This window comes from Panthera leo, chromosome B1 (genome assembly GCF_018350215.1).
Source record: "Panthera leo isolate Ple1 chromosome B1, P.leo_Ple1_pat1.1, whole genome shotgun sequence".
Classification (NCBI taxonomy): Eukaryota; Metazoa; Chordata; class Mammalia; order Carnivora; family Felidae; genus Panthera; species Panthera leo.
In genome coordinates this window covers 154181168-154200086 of record NC_056682.1, presented here as the reverse complement: position 1 = coordinate 154200086, position 18919 = coordinate 154181168, and the positions used below count along the sequence as shown (strand labels likewise).

At 34.5% G+C, this 18919-nt stretch overlaps 1 long non-coding RNA gene across 2 annotated transcripts in view; it reads left to right on the top strand.

The window, feature by feature from the left end:
- The first annotated feature begins 1809 nt into the window (after nucleotides 1-1809).
- The window catches only part of LOC122217133, a 39980-nt gene continuing 22870 nt past the window's right edge, over nucleotides 1810-18919 (top strand). For both annotated transcript variants that reach the window (XR_006201299.1, XR_006201300.1), the window contains exons 1-3: nucleotides 1810-1922; nucleotides 6698-6770; nucleotides 7940-7993. This is a non-coding gene — a long non-coding RNA (uncharacterized LOC122217133). The remainder of the gene's footprint in view (nucleotides 1923-6697; nucleotides 6771-7939; nucleotides 7994-18919) is intronic.

Genomic DNA, 18919 nt, shown 5'->3' with positions numbered 1-18919 from the left:
ATATATATATATTTTTTTTTTTCACCATATATATATATATATATATATATATATTTTTTTTTTTTTTTTTTTTTTTGTTAGACAAGCTCAGACCACTTCCTTATTAGACAGCAAACTTTATATTTTGTTTTCAAACTTCCAGGTATTTTTTAAGCATTTTATTTTATTTTATTTTAGATTATATTTTTAATCTCTACACCCAACGTGGGGCCTGAACTCACAACCCCAAGATCAAGTCATATGCTCTACCAACTGAGCCAGCCAGTCGTCACCTAAGCATTTCAAATATATTATCTTGGTAATACAGTAACCTACAAATTCTAACTACATTGTGGATTGGGTCCTAGAGCTCTACTTTTTTCTCTATTAAATGTTTCCAGCATATAATTGAATAAGGCAGACGGCCATCTTGAAAAGACACAGACTGTTTATATATTATTTACTTTTGCTTTTGCGCTGCTTCATGTTCATATAAAATACATTTATTTTTATGTCAACTGAGAAAAAGTTATAAGACTTTAGATAAATCAAAAACATTTCTCAATATCCTCTGTATTTTATCTGCTTTCCATGCTTGATTTTCCTTATGCTGAATACTACATTTACACAATAAAAATGATCTCTTCAAATATAATCTCTAATCTGTAATCTATAATACATAATATATAACATATTTATAAATACGTATTTATCCACACAGTCCTTCGGCAAGAATTTTAAATTGTTACATTTACTTTTTTTTAGCCATTCCATATTTTATGTAATGTAACTCACATAAGAAGCTTGAAAACTGTGTCTAATTTATATTTTATAAAGGCATATTTTTCTTTTATTTTTTCCTTTGCTAGTGGCAGTCTTCATAGTGACAGTTTTTATTTTTCTTTCAAACTGTGAAATAGCATGTATTGTGTATGCCTGGGGCATGCATGTTTGCCTCTAAGCAATATGTGGACTGCTCTGGCTTCATCAAAAACTGGACAGATGTGCTAAATTTACTAGTAGGATTTTACTATTTCAATTCATAATCTTCTAATGATTCTTTAGCTACTTTATGAATTTGTGTATTATTTTCATTTAATAGAGGGCATTTTACATTTAAGTTATTGACATGCTAATCAAGTTTTGGGGGAGTGTTCTTATTTCAATAAATTTGTGATATATTACAAAAATTTTGAGTTAAAAAATGAGATGTGTTTCATCCAATGATTTTCTTTAAAAAAACTTTTTTAAATTAAGTATATTTTTGAGAGAGAGAGAGAGAGAGAGAGAGATGGAATGTGAGCAGGGGAGGGGCAGAGAGAGAGAGGGAGACACAGAATCTGAAGCAGTCTCCAGGCTCTGAACTGTAAGCACAGAGCCTGACGAAGGGCTTGAGCTCACGAACCACGAGGTCATGACCTGAGGTGAAGTCAGACACTTAACCAACTGAGCCACCCAAGTGCCCCTATCTAGTGTTTTCCAATTTTTTTTTTCTAATGACCTCAACCTTAAAACATTACTTTTCAAATGTGTTTGCATTTACAAATAATCTTAGCAAAACTTTACATTTCATAGAAACATTGTTTTAAGTGACAAAAAAATTCTTCCAAGAGGTAACTTTCTTAATTTGTTAGAAAAAAATGGTAATCCACAGTACAACGTTCAAATTATATAATGACCTGTGTGAGAAAACTTTCACTAATGCAGTCATTCAACATCTCTACTGTAGATTTTGCAGTCATTATATTATCTATTGCTTAGTAACAAACTACCACAGTCTTAACTTTTCAAACACATTGATTATTTCACTGTTTCTGTGTATCGGGAATCTAGTCACGGTTTGGCTGGGTCCTGACTTTCAGGATCTCTCACAAGGCTGAAATCAAGATGTTCTGGAGGGCCAGAAGTCTCCTCTAAAGGATTGAGCTAAGGTCCACTTCTAAGTGAGTTTTGACCAAATTCAATTTCTTGAGGTTTGTTGGGTTTCAGTTCCCTGCTGGCTTTTGCCTAGAGAATTCCTCTGTTGCTTGCTTCATCCAAGTGTGCAAATTGAGAATGCAACAGAGAATACCAGCAAGACGGACGTTATAATCTTACGTAACTGTTGGGTTTTTAATAGCATCTTTATTGATTTCATCCTAAACGCACACATGAAATGTTCCAAATTGGAGACAGATTTTTTAAATTAATTATTTCACAGTAAATGATAGTACATCATACATGTATCCCAGTTCTTATCCCTAGCACTACAAAGAGGAAGCAACTCAATTGTTTCAAGGGAAAAAGAGCTTGACATTTCCTCTCTCCCCATACTGAGGGATGAGGGGGAAATGTTGTTCTATGTTGACAAAGGTCAGAGAAGCACTTGCCCTTCCTTTCTTTTTTTTCCCTCCTGAAAGGATTTCTTCCTCACTCCAGACCTTTGTTATATAAATAAAATCTTCCCTTGAAGACAGATGACCCTGTATTTGTTCTACAAACTAGAGAAGTCTCTGTTACTGAGCCTCATTCCTCCTTGAAATGTAAATCTTTAGGAAGATACCCTTTGCAGTCTTTTAGGCACCTTGTAGGTGGATTAAGCCTTGTAGGCTTAATCCAAAGGCTGTAGACATACACACCATTTAATCTTCTAAAGAGGAAAAAAAAGTTTCATTACACTTTTGAATTTGAGCAATTAATTAGACAAAATGACTACATATCGAATTGTTCTAGGAGGTTAGGGCTTTTCCCTGAGCATTGAAAAATCCAGGAACATTTAATTTTCCCCCATTAACCGAATCGTGGCAGTATCTCATCACTTTTGTCATAGTCTTCTAGTTAGAAATAAGTCACAGGTCCCACCCACACTCAATTACACAGGGCATGGACACGGGAAAGTAGAAGGTGGCAATATATTTGGGGGTCATCTTAAAGCCTACCACCACAGCTACCATTGATGACATCAGATATTTTGAAAATCAATATTGCTAAAAATAATCATATCAGCTTATATTTGTAACAAACTTTAAAAATCTGGTTTCATATTAACATTGTGTGAAACAAATTTTGGCCCAATCTATATATAAAAAAAATCTTAGATTGCTGAGAATTCATTAAACCAACAATGAATCCACATGAAAATATTCTATATTTGGGCTACCTCAAATTTAGTTTTAACTGGTTTGCTTTAAAAAGGCTTATTGTCATCTTTCTAAAGTCAATAGAAAGTTTTAAATAATTACTGGTAAGCCATAGCTTACCTAATCATAAAGCTTATAAGATGTTTATTCTCCTCATAACAATGTGAATAAGATAAGGATTTTTAAATACAGTTTGCCTTCAAGAAAACGAAATTTAAGGAGGTTTTTCTAATTTACTCAAGGTTATCCAGATACCAAGGTAGAGCCAAGTCCATTAACCTGGGTTTCCAAGTCATATGATCAAGGTTACTTCATATATATCTAATAGCTTTATCTTTTTTTGTTTAGTTTTGTTTTACCTTAAAAAGATCAATAAAGAATGGGCACTGAAAAGTATTTTCTGAGAAATATTTTTTTTCACACTGGTATTCTTTCGTCCTATCTTCTTTCCTATCTCAATAAAATAATCTCTCTAAATCTATGAAAATTAACCTCTGTGGAAACTGTGTTACTTCTTGCCCTTAATATTGATAGGCTTATTTGTTAGTCTCTTTTTCTTAAAACTTCCAAGTGCATGCTAGAAAATGAGAATTTTATTGAGGACTCCCTAAAATACTAAAGTGAAAAATAATGCATAGCCATGATGACATGTTTTACCAGGCCAGGTATGTGCTTTTCCATAAAGTATGTCCCTTGGTTATCGAGAATCTACCTAAGAACTCTTCAAAATGTAGATGCAAATCTGGGTGACAGTGGTGAGAACAGATAAGTAGAGCACGGAGGCAGATCTTATTTAAAAGTGAAGCACACTTTATTGAAATGCTACAGTACATAGAATGTCATCAGGTTTCACCACTAGCATTCTGGTGGTCAATGAATGAAAATCAGAGAGGAGTATTCCTGCCTAGTCAACTAGTAAATTCCAGGTCATCAACTGGCCATGAAATTTTGCTGAAATGTGGAAGAATGTGTGGTTTTTTTTTTTTGGTCCAATAGACAAATAGATAACTGCTCCCTGTGGTAGGCCAACTTTGAAAGCAGCATTTTAAGAATTGTTTTTCATGGTGTGTTGTTATTTTTCATGTTTGTAGAGCAGCAGAAGAATAATTTCTGGCTAACATTATTATTAATATTTATTGAATTCAGAGCATGTTGCTTTACTATTTTTGTTCAATATCCTGAACTGATAAAGGGCTGTCCTTTTGGTGTCTTAAGTTCCTTGTCTCTAAAATACTTCTTCAAAATGTCTAAAAACTTTTTAGTTCAAATTTTTATTGGCTTTTCATTGTTTACTTTTTGAAAGCAGTATTTGGTAAGTTCACATTATCTTCATTTTCTTTCCCTCTGTGATTACTGAAATACTGAAAATGGTGTTTTTCAAGGACAGTTACATGGCAATGTAAAATGAAAAACAGGCTGACTTTTTAAAATACATTAGGCATAAAAGTTTAGAAAAAGTAAACCAGGTAGATTCTAATTTCAATTGATTTATTAAGTAAGGTATTCAATACCTTGACATCTTTTATATACGCAAAGGTGCATAATTCATTTTTGCCTATAAGTCAGAGATATTATGTTGCTCCCTCTCTTCATAGAAAACTACAGTGAGTTTTATTGGCTCCAACTGCATCTGTCCTATGCTCTTGCTGAAGTTAAGGAATTCCTCCACATTGTCAAATACATGGCCATTTCTCATTCTTAGTCTTACTTCTTAGCAATGTTTGATTTACTTGTGTTAAAAATAGTCTTTAATTAAATTTCATAATATCGTAGTCTTTGGCTCTGTCTTTCCTGTCTTCGTTATGTTTTCTTCTATTTCTTCTTTGCTTGTGATTCCTCTATAATACAACCTAAGGTCTTTCTTTTGAGCTTTTATCACCTTCATGCTATGTGCAATTATATAGCTCACATAGTCTAGCTCATGTGTTCTCATGCCATTAGAAACCATTTATATGCTGACCTTTCCCAAAAATTCATCACTAGTCCTAGTTTCACTTTTGAGTTTTGGGATACAAAACCAACACTATATATCTGCATTTATATCTACATTGATGTCTCAAGCATTCAGTCCTAACATGACCAAAGTATATTCTGTCTTAATCTGGGGTAGGGGAGGAAAAATATTTTCTATACCTTTCTAAATTCTTTTGGCTAGCCTATTAAGTTGACATAAGACAGATAAATATGAGAAAAATAAATGTAATTACTTATGCAAGAGGCACAAAGACTGGCAGTTGAGCCTCATATGCCATTCTGATCTAAAAAGAAGGGGGTAGGTATGTGGGACTACAGAGGGGAGGAAGATAATTCACAGAAAGACGGAAAGATCAAATGTTCGGTAAACAAATATTTTCCATGCCATGCAGAGACGAGGGGACACAGACAGGAATTTGAACAGGCCCAGCTGAGGTCCCACCAGCTTACCACATGTGGTCCTTATCCTTTGTAGTTATCTCTGGGGAGAGCTCTCTTGCTGGACCAGATACTGTATTTAAATTCTTTCAGGCAGTTAAGAGGGAGGCAACAAGCTCCTCCTGAATCCTTTGGGTTCAGATTGTCTTCAGCTCAAAACAATCCATACATCCAACTGGCACATTCTGTGCTGGCCTGCCCTGGGCCCCATCAGCTGCAAACAAACCTACTCCTCTTGCAGTCTTCAATAAATAGCAGTAAATAACTTTCTCAGTAAATAACACCATCCTCCCCAGTTACCCACAGAAGAAAGTAGGACAACCGTCACATATAGTTGAATACCAACCAATCCTGCCAATTTTGTCTCAAAAATATTATCTCAAATTTAACAATCTATTTTCATCTTCACCCCACCATCTTTTCTCATTTTGCCTTACCTTCTAGAATAATTCTTTTCTACTCTTGCTCCTAATCAGTCTAATATGCTAATAGCCAAAATAATTATAAAAGATAAATCATATAATGTCATTTTTCTAATTAAACTTTTTCAGTGGCTTTGTATTCACGATAAAATTAAAAATCTTTGACCTTTCCTGCATGATGTCCTTCTAGCTTTATCTTCACTCTTGTTATCACCCACCCACTCTTTCCCATCCAGCCACCTTGGCTTTCAGTCAGGGTCTGGACAATTCTTTTAGGCCTTTATAATTTCATCTCTCTTTGCTGGAAGCATACCTCTTCATTGCTCGATACCCTCTACCCTGTGCTCCAAATTCTTTTGTCTAGCTCGCTAATTTATACTCATTAATGAAGATTTGGCTTAAAAATCAATTTCTCAAAAACAGAAATGAAAGCAAAAACAAAAAACCTTTCCATGATTCTCTAATCTAAATAACTCCTTTTTCCTCCTTTTTTAAAATTAATAATCTCAGAGAATCAATGTCCTTTACTTCATAGACAGTATTAGTTTCTAAGCATGACTATTTCTGTGACTTTTTGCTTTCTCTTCTCACTGGACAATAAATAGTGAGCTTTCCTTCTTTTTTGGCCCACAATTTATCACTAAGGTTTAGTATGGTAAATAGTACATAATAGATGATAGTTTTGATGTAACATTCTAAATTTATTTTTTCTCTAGAACCCCAAATAATGTGTCTGTTTATTTACATAGTGTTTATTCTTTTCAGGATCATCTTTTTTGTACCTCTGGTTTTCCACAATTCAGATCATCTCACTGAAGGTGCTATTTATGTCTTCAAGGTACTTCAAATCAATTTGGTGGCCCTTTTGTTGTGGAGATATGCAATGCCTGTGAAATATCATTGTCAAGCTTCATGACTTTATAATGTATTTTTCTATTTTAATTTTCCCTACCTTTATCTGTAATAAATTCAAACATAAATCCTCAAATCTTTTCTAAAATTTCTTCCTAGATTTTTTATAAACTTGATTCCCACGGTTTTCTAATTTAGTAATTATTTCCTATTTCTAAATATTTTTTATTTAATAAGTTTAATAATGGCCATAATAGTAGAATAATAAAAATTCCATGATAGTTTTACATTTCAACGACTTCTTTAATTGTACAGAAAGAGAATGCTTTTCATAAAACTACAGGAGGTCCAAACTCAGCTTTTGTGTATCCTGTGTGGGAGAAAAATAAGTTTCCCTCACTCCTTCTAGGTTCTTGGTTGAGACATCACCTTGTAACAAAAGATTAACAGGAGAAAAACAAACAGAAGATTAATAACATCTATACTTTTTATATACATTGGAGATAACCGGGAAAACAGTAGTTTCCTGAAATGGCCTAAACAAGTGCCTTAAATAACGTCTTCCGCTAAAGACAAAACATGTTTGGGGGAAGGAAAAGGATGATTACAGTGGGTTACTGGGGAAAGGCACAGCAAATAAGGGTAAGGTTGTTAGCAGATATAAGTCTTCGCCTTCTCCATTGATAAAGAGTTTTGAGCGATTTAGAATCATCTTTCTCATCTTGGTGCAGAGGACACCCTTACAAATGGCGATTTCCCTGATACATATGAATGTCTCTTATAAAAGGATAACCTCTACTTGTTTTCAGAGCTTCTCCCATGTTTGCTACTTCTCAAAAATAATCAGCCTAAAAAATCCTTATGCCAAAGAGGCATATTTTGGGTAGCAAATTCTGCCCCCCTAGTCTTTTTGTCAGGAAAGGAGAGCAAAAGTTATTAAAAGATGTTAACTTCACTTTGCCTGAGTGGAGGCTTATTGCAAATGAGGATTTCTATAAGAAGTTGATTATCAGAGATAAACACGAGGCTTGATTTTCTTTCCTTCAGTAAGGGAAAAAAAACTTATTTGGGAGAAGAAAAGAGCATTTAATTAGCCTCATTAAATGCTAGATAGGCATCAGGTCTTTTTCTTGATACAATATTATTTCCTTTCAGGAAGGCATCAGGAACACTGATTACTAAGCCATCATGTATTATGGGCAGAGAACTGTAAGTGAATCACTTGCTTTATATCACATAACACAATTTATTTGGTCAGTTTGTATTTGGTGACTTTGCCAATAGTTACTTAAAAGTAGCTAATTCACAACCATAGAAGGCAGATTTCTTAAACTTTTTCTCCTTTTCACAGACAGTTTTGTGTAATGTGGTGTCACTAGTAAGATCAATTTGGAGAGACTAAGTAGGAAGAAAGAAAAAGAATACCATTACTTTGGGGGAGGCAGAGACAGAAATAATTAGGCTTGAGTATAATTACACATTTTTGTTATCAGTATCTGTACACATTTCCTCTTTTACTTATTATTTGCACAGTGGTTTTTTGTTTTTTGTTTTTTTTTTTAAGAAAATCAATCATATTCTTTAAACAGGCACTGTAAGGGAGCCGAACAGACATGAATCTTGTGGTGACAGGATTTTGTTAGTGATGCCACTTACTTCCTTTTTCACTTGACTTAAAAACTCATAATAAATTTCACCTCGTTGTCCACATAGAGGGTTCCCAGCTTAGGATGTTTCCGCTTATGGTTTTTTGGTTTTATAATGGTATGAAAGCAATCCACATTAAATAGGCACTATGCTATGAATTTGAAATTTTGGTCTTTTCCTGGACTAGCAATATGTGGTACAATACTCTCTTATGATGCTGTGCAGGGGCAGCAAGCTGCAACTCCCAGCCAGCCACATGATCGTGGGGGTGAACAACCAATATACTTAACAACCATTCTTGTAACTGAACCAAACGAGAGTTTGTCCCCCTGATGCATCGCAAGCCAGTAAAAACTGGCAACAAAATTTTGCAATGAAGAAAGACAGGCTATGTTTTGGTGTGTGGCACCACCCATGGGGATGGGGAACTAATGCCCTAAAGTCCTAAATTCCCTGATGGCTTGCAAGTGAATGTTTCTATGGACAGAATTGGGGGCAGGTATGTCCCGAGAAGGTAGATGCTATTGAATGGAGGCCCAGGAGGTCATGTTAGCAGAGGTTTCCTGAGAAGGTGAGCACTGTTGATTGGAGGCCCAGGAGGTCATGCCAGCAGGTGCTCTGGTGCTGTTTTGTCTGGTTCCCTGGAATTCTTTTCCATCTTAAGAGACTTGGAATCTGAAAGTCCATTGACTTTCCATTATTCTTTATGTTAGATATTTCAAGAGGTACATGTGGTGATTATATGCACTTTAGGGTAGTGCTGATTAAGTACTTACAGGCTAGTGAAGGGTTGCATTCCTGTAGGTTCCTTGGTTGGTCCAGCCATGCCCGGGGGCAATATAACGTATAGTATTCATTCTCTCATCTGAACTGACAAGATTGATGCTAGCTTCGTTATTTGTCCATACAACAATTCTGTTTATCACTTTCAGTACAGTATTTAATATGTTCATGAGATATTCAACATATGATAAATAGGCTTTGTATTAGATGATTTTGCCCAACTATTCACTAATAATGTAAGTGTTTTGAGCATTTTTTAAAGTTTATTTAAGAGACAGAGAGAGCATGAGGAGGGGAGGGGCAGAGAGAGAAAGGGAGAGAGAGATTCCCAACCAGGCTCTATATGCTGACAGCATGGAGCTCGATCCCACGAACCATGAGATCATGACCTAGGCCAAAATCAAGAGTAGACACTTAACCAACTGAGCCACCCAGGCACTCCCTGAGCACATTTAAGTTAGGCTAAGCTGAGCTATCACATTTGGTAGTTTAGTTGTATTAAAAGCATTTTCAACTTAATATAGTTTCAAATTATGATTTGAATTTGGGATTTATAGAATGTAACCCTGTGATAAGTCAAAAATCTCTATACTGAATATTTGTAATGCTCATAGAAACATTATCTACAATAGCCAAATTAGGGAAACAGGCCAAGTGTCCATTGACCGATGAATGGATAAAGAAGATGGTGTGTGTGTGTGTGTGTGTGTGTGTGTGTGTGTGTATACTTAGCCATAAAAAAAGAATGAAGTCTTGCCACTTGCAATGATGTGGATTGAACTAGAGTATTATGCTAAGCAAAATGTTCAGTCATTTAAAATCTATTTATTTTGAGAGAGAGAGAGTGCAAGTGGGGGAGAGGCAGAGAGAGAAGGAGAGAGAGAGAGAATCTCAAGCAGACGCCAGTCTGTTAGCAAAGAGCCTGACGTGGGGCTCAAACCCATGAAACTGTGAGATCATGACTTGAGCCAAAATCAAGTCAGACGCTTAACGGACTGAGCCACCCAATCACCCCAATCAACTTACAATTTTCATAAATGTAGGAAAATAAATGTTATTCTGGTTTAGTCAAGACTTTCCATGTTTTTGCTGAATATCTTTCAGTTATGACCAGTCATTCTAAATTGATGTGGTCAGTTGCTTCGTGTAGGCAATGATCTAACTCTTGATGCACTTCCACATGGTTCTTTCTAGTAGGGCTTCTTGTGTCTACCCTGTCCAATATGCTATGTAAAGCTGCGTGCCTGATTCAGTTTGGGGAGTGTCAATTTTGCCAAATATGTTACTCTGTGGGAGTGTCGCTGCCATTCTAAGGACTAAGGACAGGCTACCCAAAGATAGGCCACTTAGCCATAGTGACGATTTTGAGTTAAAAAGCATAAAAATCCAGCATACTCAGAAAAAGCTCTTTTACTCCCCCTCAACTCCCTAAAAAAGGATTTAGATAGAGGAACTGCTCTAGGAAGAGAGCTTCCATCATAGATAACTACATTATCCTATAAAACAGACATGGTACACAGGGAGGAACCAACAAGGCCTATTTGATCAAAGTCCTCTACATCTCATTGTTTCTGAGTGGCCCAGCAAACATTTATTTGCTAAACACTTAATTTTTTTATCTTCCTGAGTATTGTATTCTTTCCCTTCTAAGTCCCAAACCACCCTCCCTCCTTAGTTTAGGATGGCATATATACCTCATTTTGCCCGTCTTTGTAGTTTTCATGTCTGTATGGATAGCCCATATGTACACCATTAAATTTTATTTCCTTCTCTTAATCTCAAGCCAGTTTGATTCTTAGTCCAGGTAGAAGGACTTTGAAGAGGACATGAAGTTCTTACTCTGTGACAGCATCAAATAGTTTAGATTTTTGATCCTATATTCTTAGTTATCTTTGTTTTTCTATGCCCGTCTCTTCTTTCTGGTCATAGTAAAAGTCTTCTTTTTGGAACCAAGGGCAAAACACCTGAAATACCCTTGAATATGAAGCATTAACTTGCTACTTGTATTTTAGGCTGAATATGAATCACTCATACTACTGAATCATTATTATTTTGTTTATATCTTCCTACTGGAAGCAAAGCCCAAGCATTAACTATTCTGTCATCTTTTATCCAGTAAAATGAAGGCAACAGATATGTATCTTGTCTAAGTTTTCTTTTAATTTATAAAAATCTTTGCTGCACAAACATGACAAAGCCTTTAGCAATTTTTAATTAGTAGGAAAGAAATAACATCTTAGTTCTAGTTTAATGTATTTTGGTTATATTTTCTATGAAATGACATGTTTTTGTGAGATGCATATCCATGTATGTGTATGATATATAGTTAATTAAACCCTATAGAGAATTGAGCACTTTAATGTCATAGAACAATCAAATAATTTTACTATATTAAAAGTAAAGTCACAGTGGTTGCAAATATCATTTACATTAAGTATTTCTAAAGAAATAGATTATTAGAAGTGAATTCTAATAGATAACTGTTGTCTTACCAGAGTAACTTTTTTTTATATCCCATGCCAAAAAAAGTCAATGTAGTGGTTTATCCTCAAACAGCAAAAAATCTTAAAATGGAGAAATAGACCAAAGTCCACTTTTATCCAATTTTAGTAAGCCAAGGAGCATATGAATTGTGGTGGAAATTCAATGAATAATTGATATATTACATATCCTACTTTTGAAAAAGGAAATTATCTTAGGAGGAAGTAGAGTTTCAATATTAATTAGTGTGAGCACAGGTTATTATTTTTTAATGTTTATGTCTTTGTTAACCCTAATTTTATTAGGAAATGCATGCTCAATATTGGCATTACAGGTTCATCATGTGGGACTTAGGACACTTGGGAACATATGATACATTAATGAATCTACGAATGAATATAATTCATCTCTTAAGATTATAGCTAAGTTTTATAATATAAAATAAACTTATTTGCTATACCAAGTATATAACTTATCATAATATTAATAATATACTTTGCATTACCTTTGAATTCCTATAATATACCTGATTATTGAATTCTAATATTAAAACATAAAAAGTATAATGCAAGGAATTGAGATACATGTCACAGTTTGGGGAGAAAATAATTAAGAAGAGTATATTTTGATATAGTTTTATAAAGTAAATACATTTTACCAATGCTGGCAAAGGGAAAAAAGAGTTAAATAGAACAAAAGTATGTGGATGCAATAGTTAATTTTATGTGTCAACCTGATTGGAACACAGGATGTCCAGATTATACATTATTTCGGGTGTGTCTGTGAGGCCATTTCTGGATGAGATTAGCATTCAAATCAGTAGATTGAGTAAAATAGGTTGCCTTCCCCAGTGTGGGTGGGCATCATCCAACCCATTGAGGGCATGAATAGAACAACAACAACAATAACAAAAAGCAGAGGAAATGAGAATTTGCTCTTTGCTTGACCATTGGATTGGAACATCAGTCTTTTCCTGTCCTTGGACTGGGACTTTTATCATCAGCTTTCTTGCATCTCAGTTCTTCAGTCCTTGACTAGAATTTTCACTTTTGGTTCTCCTGGTTCTCAGGCCTTCTGACTTGGACTAGAACTATACCACCAGCTTCCCTGCATCTCCAGCTTGCCAATAACAGATTGTGGGACTTAGCTCCACAATTGTGGGAACCAATTTGTTATAATCTCTTAAGATAGATGGATGGATAGATAGATAAAAAGGTATATATGTTATTGGTTCTATTTCTCTGGTGAATCTCTGACTAATAGAGTGGGTAAAATTAAGTATAACTATTAGTATTCATGCATATTGTACTTACACATAAAGAGCCATTTACTTAAAGAACTTTATAGAAAATATAAATAGTATTTTCACACAATGTCATTAATACAGTGAAATAATATGTGATGCAATTATTTGTGGCTTCTCTGAAGATTTTTGTCAGGAAAGAAGGCAGGCAGGAAGGCAGAGGGAGAGAGAGATAAAGAGAAAGAGAGAGAGAGAAGGAAGGAAAGAAGGAGGGAAAAAGAAAGAAAGAAAGAAAGAAAGAAAGAAAGAAAGAAAAAGAGAGAGTAGAAATAGAGAAGGAAGGAAAAGGAAAATAGATGCCCATAAACTGTAATTCCATTTGGAAAAAAATATATAGTTCTTATGTTCTTACAGAAGGAATTGTTTTTTTCAAGTATCTAAATACCTAAAATATATAACAAAGAACTCATGATAAAATAAATCACAAAAATGAAAACTATTAAAATGTCACATTAGTAAGAAAAGAACTCTGTATGGTTCAAGGCAGACCATGATGATGTGAACCACAGTGTTGCCTTTAAAAGGATCATGATGTCATAGTGGCCACATTAAGAAAATGGACAGAGTTGTAGATCATAATGGTTCATGGTGATTTAGGAATTGAACATTATTACCTTTTTAGAATTTGGCAGGCAACTGTTTTAGAATGCTGAATTGGGAAACGCAAATATATTTTACATATCTCCTTCCTTTATATAACAGAAGGAAAAAATAAGGTAATGTTAATAATACGTTAAAGGTAAATCAAGAAACAGAAAGATAAAAGTCTCTGTTTCGGATGTCTAATTTCCAGACATGTTAATCTGGGGAAAAATTTTTCAGCATAAGAAGAAGTTTCAAATGTAGACCATTGGAAAATTCTATATAATGAAAGTATTTTTAAAGAATATATTTTTTTCACACAAAAATATAATTTTAACTGTAAAAAACTGAGGTCACTGTTATTTGCTTAAATGGCAGAAAGTTAGAACAACATTATTATATGAACATTTTCTAGCAGCATTATTTTTCCCGTGGTTAGGAGTGAAGTACACAATATCAATAAAGTGATTTAAAATTGATTTTAGGTAGTATTTTCCTTTAGTAATATATTATCATATTTGTAGTATCAGCCAAGACAGTTAAGTTAAAATCACAGTTTGATATGTTCCCTCTTTAGGCCTAATGCATTTTTTAAATGTGTAATTTATTAGAAGCAACTTATAATGAATATTTTGATCATATTGTTACAAGATCTGATAATCTTCCTTCAGCTGTGCATCAATGAAACCTATTTTAAAAATCAACCTTATAATATTGAACTTGCTTTGATCCTTTCCCTGATTTCAATAATAGTCTACACCCTAGGAGAGCATTCCAGACACTGCTTTAAACTGTGCGTGCACTATCTACAACTAAGAGAGAACTAGTCTGTGTAGACTTTAATAAAAGATGATTACTTTCATATTGAAAATGACTTTACTGACAATTTATAGGATGGTAATTCTTCTCTGTGTCCTTACTAGTGGTGAATGTATTAACCATTGTATAGAAATCAGTTAATAAATCAATGAGACTGAAATCTGCAGGAAATCCTGTACTGCTCTCTTTCATAAACAGGCTTTACAAAATGCTATGGGGACGAATGCAAAGCAGTTTGAAATCCCAGGTTCTGCCATAGCAATAGAAGGAGACAGCTACCTCTGTACTTGACAGCCCTTGCTGGTTTCCCATGCCAAGGGAATTGTTAAGTCTGTAAAAGTTCTTAGTAAAATCTTTGGATTTTACAAAAGCTAGCCTAATAATCCAAATATTATCCTTTTATGGAAGCACAAGTCTGAGAAGCAAGATAAAGGCACATTCCAAATTATTTGTTTCCAAGCTTCTTGCAGAAGAAATAATATCCTTATTCCTTCACTGGAAAGTTAAAAGCCATTCTCAGAGTCCTGTCCTTTTATTTCTCTATGTCCTTTATCATTATGATCATGTTTATATTTTCTCCATTTTATCAGTGATTTGTATATTACGACTGACCCCCAAGCTATTATTGTTTCACTGCTGATAGACGTTATTGTTAACACTGCCAATTGACATTTTTGAAATCCAGGTTACTGGAAGCAAAGGGAAAAAGAGACATAGATATTTTCTGCTGGTTTTTGCTAAGGGCCCACTAAGGACTTTATGAATTAGCAGGTAACCCAGCTGCCAGTGCCTGGCACTTTTCACTTGGATCTGGGACCAAGACATGGGCCCCTAATTTCAGAGTGAGGGGATAGTAATGAGGAGTAAGGGGTCAAGGAGGTACTGTTTACTAATGGACAAAATTGGGCAAAGTTATTGAATTACAGAAGGGATGTGAAAATGGTAACCAAAGAATTGTAGTCATTGCTGTGTTTCTCAAAGTTTTTGCAGAAGTATTTCTAATGACATGGATAATAAACCAGGGACATCTAGTGGACTGTTTGGTGTCCCATTGCCCCCCTTCTAAAATTTCATGAAAATTTCACATCCAACTCTATAAAATGTCAGTATTTTATCATAGGAAATGATACTTTGTATTACATACCATGTGAGATTCTTTCATTTCTCTTTTCCTAAATGGCCAAAGTAAATACTTATTAAAAATCTAGTTTGAATGAAGAAACATTCCTTGTCTGGGCAATTTCCTTTCATGAAAAAAAAATTTTAGATATATAAACATATAGATATAAATGTGAACCAAAATTCTCCAGCTTAATGAGCCATGGCAGAGGAATTCTAGAAAAGTTCTGGGATGATGTTTATAAAGAGAGGGTGCCATCCAATGTTAAAATTTTCAATAAATGAATCCCATTACTAGGAAACTTAGTTAATTGTGTCTTATGTCAGTGAAAAGTTCACTGACTCACTCTTTTTTCACCAGACTAGACACGTTTGGTGAAGAAAGATAACTCATACAGTTTTTTTAACCACTAATACTACAGTTTTTGTTATATGCAATAAAAGGTAAAAAAAAAAAAAAACTACTTATAATGTTACCAATGATTGATTCTCTTTTTCAGATTTTTAAACTTAATTTCTATTATATGGATATTGTCAAGCACATTATAACAATTCACAATTAGCTTACAGTTGTTGAATGTAAATGCTTAGCCTTGAAAGATATTTCCTAAATAATCTGAATTTGTGGGTAACCTGTCAGGTAAACAATGAATCCTTTTACCTTATTCTCATGTTTACCCTTTACTAGAACATCATTATTTTTCTCTTTGAAGAAAAGCAGCAAATAAAATTTGGCTATTGCATTCTACGTGCCAAGTAAGGATTTATGTCCATCACTTCAAATTCCATTATAAATATGCCTAAAAAAGTAGTTAAATTATTATTTTAATTTATCACTTTACTACCTGAATAGAAGATATTGAGAAAACAAGAATGAAATCATTTTAATCTGAGGAATCTCATTCAGTTAATGATGTCTTGTTGCTGAGTATAGGATACAGAATGGGCACAGTGTGAACTCCTACTCTTGCATTTTATCTGTTAGAGTTTTGAGCCCATATAAATATATATCTCTGTTTTTCCCAGTTGAAAATATATAAATATTTGAAAAATTCTTTACAATAAAATCTGTCTTTATAGATTTTTTATATGTGGGGAAACAAAACAACAAAATCACCAAAATGTTACATATTCATTCATACAAGTCCAAGGTAATATTTTGGTTGATTTCAGTCTTTCAACCAACTAATGAAAATAAGGATGTATTTTTTTCTATCTGGGCTTTCTCTTTTTTACCCCAAAATAGATCATTGATATTTTCAATGCACTACTTCACAAAATGTCCTATTATAATAAGAGCTTATTCCTCTGACATGAGTTTAAAACTCATCTTGTAAGAACCTTTAGTTATTTTTATTTGCTCGTCACAGGTGGAAACTTCATTCAGATGTATAATAAATAGACATTTATGTTTCTAAGACTATATTTTGTATTTTGAGCCCTATTTCATTAGAGTGTCAAAATTTGTAATCCAAATTATTTCACATTCTCCCCTTTCCTTTTCTAGGTACTAGAAAGTTTCCATGGGTCTGACGTAGTCCCAAAACATTGAGGGTATAATGGACAGCTAGTTCTAATTGCTCTGTTCCCACTGACTTCTATGGAGTCCCTCATTGTCTTGCTGAGTTCTCAGAGGTCATTCTATACTAATTCTTACTACATTATTCCTGTTCTCATCATGTCCATTAAGTTCAGCAAATCTCTTCTTCAATAGCCACGCTGAGACCAAGAGAAATAATTTTGTTGTTGCTCCCACAGTGTCATGTTTGGGGAACTTTTTGAGTCTAATTAAGCCCCAATCTGCCTGGAAATTCCATGAAATGGTTTTTATTTTTTGCCCCATTTTGTGTTGCATGCATATTATTCTGCTGTGGCTGTGCACTCTGGGACTGAAAGAGCTCTGTTACACCTTCTAAAGCTCTATCTGCATAAACACACAATTATGTCATCTTTCCCTGGAGACTCACTGCCTTGCTAACCTGTTAGTGGGAGATAGATGCAATTACACTCTGGTCTCAGTTGCCTCAAACATGTACAGAATGAATGGATTATGTAAAAATAACAAAATGTAATACAAAATAAACTAGACAGACTATTTACCTGCTTCTATATTCCTGTTTTCTTTCTTTTCCTCTTTTAATAAGTAGATGTTTTTCCTTCTTCTGGTTGCAGTCTTCTCTTTTCTGGGCTTTGAAATCCATCTTTTACTTTCTGAGGCACTTGTTTCTGCATGTGACGAATTCCCATTTACCGACTCATGCTGGTGATAATGATGATGATGCCATGTATCAGGGTAAAGTCAATAAATAATAAAGGCAGCTTCTTAGATGGTATCAAGATACAAGAAGATGGCACAGGAAGATGACACCTGCTTTAGATAGCATTAATTCCTTCAGAAGAAGGCGAGGGATTAAATACCTGACTGTGGCATAAAGGAGGAAGGAGGATATATCTATGTCACCTCTTGGTGGTGAGGTTTATGGACTGAGAAATAAAAAAATAAAAAAACAACAACTTTCTCTTAAGAATAATTCAGTGGAAGGACTTCCACAAGAGGGAGCCAGGTTTTAATGAATGGACAGCCAGTTATGAGAACATTCAGAGAAAACATGGCAGCTATAGGGGAATTTGCAGATTACATACTAGATGGCTGAAATGGGCAAAGGACAAAGACAGACAATGTGGTAGGTAAGAGTCTGTAGACAACAGTATGGAAACTGGTATTTACTGGCACAAATAGACACATGGGGTAACATGGCCTCAGATCCATAAGGACTCAGATCTCAGAGTCCAAAATGAGGGTGAAGCCAAATATCTGTTTTCCTGGGTCTTTGTGCTTTCCTAGTAATTTACAAAAGGGGAGCTCCTTGAAGTTTCCAATGTTTCTAATGGTTAATAAAGGAGGTCTATTGTAATTGCCTGTTTAACTTTACTAAAATTCCTGATGGTTTTCTCCCCAGTAGATTATAAGCTTTATGAGGTCAAGGCCCCTTTGATATTGCTAACAATTGTATTCCTAGGAACTAACATAGTACCTGGCTTTGTATACCTGGAGCTTCTAGTGCAAAAGTTTGCAGGGGCCAGGATGATAATATAAACCATTGAAGCAGACAGGGTTGTGTCTTTTCTGTTACAGAGATTGTTTGCATATTTAATTGTGAAAATAACCTTGTTTCTACAAGTAAATATGTTTTCCCTTTGTCTTAAAATGTGATACTTTATTGGTCTGGCTTTTGCTTTTCAATTTTTATAGAGGCACTGATATAAAGACATATATCTGTACAGATAAAAATGACAGCAGGGCTCTGATAAAAGATAATTGAGAGAGGTAGGGGTTCTTTGGGGAATGGTCAAAACTGTATGAAGATTACATACCCTGTCTAAAGGAGGCAGCCCTTTCT